The sequence below is a fragment of the Peromyscus maniculatus genome, chromosome 9 (assembly GCF_049852395.1).
Source record: "Peromyscus maniculatus bairdii isolate BWxNUB_F1_BW_parent chromosome 9, HU_Pman_BW_mat_3.1, whole genome shotgun sequence".
Classification (NCBI taxonomy): domain Eukaryota; kingdom Metazoa; phylum Chordata; class Mammalia; order Rodentia; family Cricetidae; genus Peromyscus; species Peromyscus maniculatus.
The window spans coordinates 34528881-34531952 of record NC_134860.1 but is presented as its reverse complement, the minus strand read 5'-3'; the positions used below and the strand labels follow the sequence as shown (position 1 = coordinate 34531952).

General features: G+C 44.1%; 1 long non-coding RNA gene across 1 annotated transcript; it reads right to left on the bottom strand.

Moving 5' to 3' along the window:
* Window positions 1-619: 619 nt before the first annotated feature.
* LOC121832050 (uncharacterized) lies at window positions 620-2828 on the bottom strand. Its single transcript, XR_006075570.2, has 3 exons — window positions 2726-2828; window positions 1686-1845; window positions 620-848 (listed from the first exon to the last, which is right to left on the bottom strand). It is a non-coding gene; the product is annotated as an uncharacterized LOC121832050 (long non-coding RNA).
* Window positions 2829-3072: the final 244 nt, after the last annotated feature.

The window sequence follows — 3072 nt, the reverse complement described above, 5'->3', positions numbered from 1 at the left end:
GTTGGGATGGGAAATGGCTGGTCCTTTTCTCAAATCTCACTCTACATGGCAGTTTACTAAGTCTCCAGCTCCTGCAGGTCTCTGAGTATTTGTCTGTCTGAAATGCTCTTCTATTCCTTGGCTGTCTGGAAGGCTCCTACACAGCCAACAGAACCCATATTAACAGTCCCCTCCTCTGGGACACCATTGCTGACTTTCTCTCTCTCCAAGTTCCTAGCAGAGTGATGGTTACCGTCGGAGGCCACCTTCACAACTGCCTGTGACCTGAACTGAAATACTGTTTCCATGTCTGCATCTCTGTCCCTCAGAGCACTCTCTCTGTTCAGGACTGTACCTGCCCCTGGACAAAGGGCTGTGTAACCCTGTGATAGCAGTCAGCAGAGTAGGCTGGACTTTCAGAATCCTAGGTGCCAATGAGCCTCACCACTTCTCACGCCAGTGTCCCCAAGCACCTCCTCCCCTTAAGGACCCAAGCAAAAGGGAGATCATGGGGTTTGACTGTGGACCCTCTGTCCAGGACCCTTCCAACTAGGATCTAGAAGTAGGATCCACCTGATTTATATCCCATGATCTCTTTAGTTTAATTTTTTAAGAGTATTATAAAGGTTAAAGTGTAGGATTTGGGGAGGGGGAGACCCTAATAATTTGTATTAAATTAAAACTTACCAAGAAATATCGTGAAGAACTGGCAAAGCAAATCACGGAACAAGAGAGGACATCCTCAGTCAGTGCGTGTGACAAAGGAGTTCTACTCAGAATATATAAAGAGCCTTCCAAATCAATAAGACGTGACAGCTCACAGGAAGATGAGCAAAAGGTTGGAATGGTGCCTCCACAAAACCACATACCTAAATGGCCAACAGACAGAAGGAACTCAGCTTCAGTAGGCAGTAGAGATATGTCAACTGAGCCTGTCCTAAGATACACATTTTAGAACGGTTAAACTCCACGGGCTGACAAGACTAAGTGTTGGCAAGGGTACAGTGCAGCTGGAATGCTTCAGCACTGCTGGTGGAAGTTGAAAAAAAAATGGCCCAATCAATTTGGGAAGTTGTCAGGATCCGCTAATGTGGGATATTTGCATATTTGCATGCTAGATAAGCTAACAGCTCTGTTCCTACGAACCAACACACAAGCATGTATGTATGGTCTCTGCCACAGCATTCAAAACTATTAAAAAAAAAAAAAAAAGAGGAAACAACTCATATACATGGAAGTGGGTATAGGAGCAACAGAATTCTATGCAACCATGAAAATGAGCAAACCACTTCTCTACCCAGCAACATGCATGGATCTCAGGAGTCTATGCTGAGCCAAGAAACTACACTCTGTAAGGTTTCAGTTCATCTCCCCAAATGGGCAAACTCGGAAAGGGCCAGAAGAATGGTGGTAGCTTTATTACTTTTACATAATAACAGAGCTGAGACATATTCTTTTCATCTCTTTCTCTCTCACTGCACGACTGTGGATTTACATATACATGCCCATACACATGTATTTCAGAAAATTAGGTATACATAATCATAAAACACCAACCCTTGTGTACAATACATTTTGAACAAATATGGTTCAGAAAATTTTATATATATTTGCATATAATTATATATGATACAGCTGTGTTCCGAATTAAACACTAAAATAATATACCAACACGATCTAGGCTGCACACCCTGTTCTAATTTTACCTGTTGTCCAAGTAATCTGGTTGTGCCATGTTTCCCAGTCCTGGGTCCCGTCAACTGGCCCAGCTTTACACATTATATTCAGGCATCACATCTCTGTGGTCTCCTCTGGTCCATAGCTCTTCTTCAGCCTTTTTCCTTTTATCTCTTCACTGACCGATCCCTGCACAGAGAGAGGACCCCTCAGTTGGCCTTATACATTTCCCAGGTTGCAGTTTTCTGACAGGATCACAGTTTTCTGACAGCACACAATTGCATCTTTCTGAGTGCAGCAGAACAAGGAGTTCATGGTGTCGGCTTGTCCTCAGGATGCTCCTGTCTGCATCACCCCTGGCTAACTGTGCCTGTTTGCTTTTCCTCCCTTCTTGCTGAGCAAGCAATTTATGAGGATATGCTCTTAGCCCCCCACATACATCCTTTTGAGTATCTGTCTATCTGCAATGTACAGCAGCTTGGAAGGGAGGCATGCCTTCTTTCCTGCATTCGGACAGAACCCAGAGACAATTTTAAATTTTTTTTTTCAGATCTGAGAATAGAGCCAGGGCCTCACATGTGCCATGCAAATACCCTGGCACTGAGTCACCACACCAGCCCCATTTTTAAATATATAGGGCTAACATGATGCCAGGAATTCGGCTAAATGGATTCAGTGTTGTATTTCAGCTAAACTTTTCAGCTTACCTGAGGAAAGAAAGCGAAATCTATGACTTGACCACAGCCACATTATTTTGAAGTAATAGCTATAATGTCAATGTTACTTGCCTGCTGTCAAGTATTTTAGAAAGAGTAATAATAACAACAACAACAATAATAATAATAATAATAATAATAATAATAATAACAATGGTTGTCATCATTTTAGCACTAAGGAGAAGACTTCCTGGTCTTAAGACATATAAGTTTGCAATGGGAATTATCTTGCCACAGCCATTCCACTGGTACGTAGGATTCACATCCAGGAAACTGGACTCCAGGTCCACATCCTTAACCTCTACTTTATCTAATCCTGATATGGGAGTGCTGAGCAGTGGGGGCACACTCACTTCCAAATGAGTGCTTCTTGTCTTATTTCTTCTTTTGCCTCAAAAGAAGTTTTCTGCAACCAGTTGAGTCCAGGATGGCTCTTGAGATGAAGGTGTTTACCTGCATCAAGGAAGAAGACAGAGGCAGAGGGCGAGAGGAAAAATGGCTGAGCAGTGGGGAGAGGAAGGCTCATCCAGCCCAGGGGACACCCGCAGCACACCCTCTCCACAGCACACCTATGCCACCGGGGCTCCCAACCCCCCAGCTGCCTAACAGGAGACACTGCTTTGTGCCTGCCGGGAGCCCTTGTGCCAGGGGAAGTATAAAGCTCTCTGATAAGTTCTTGGGTCCCAAAGCTCACAGGCCC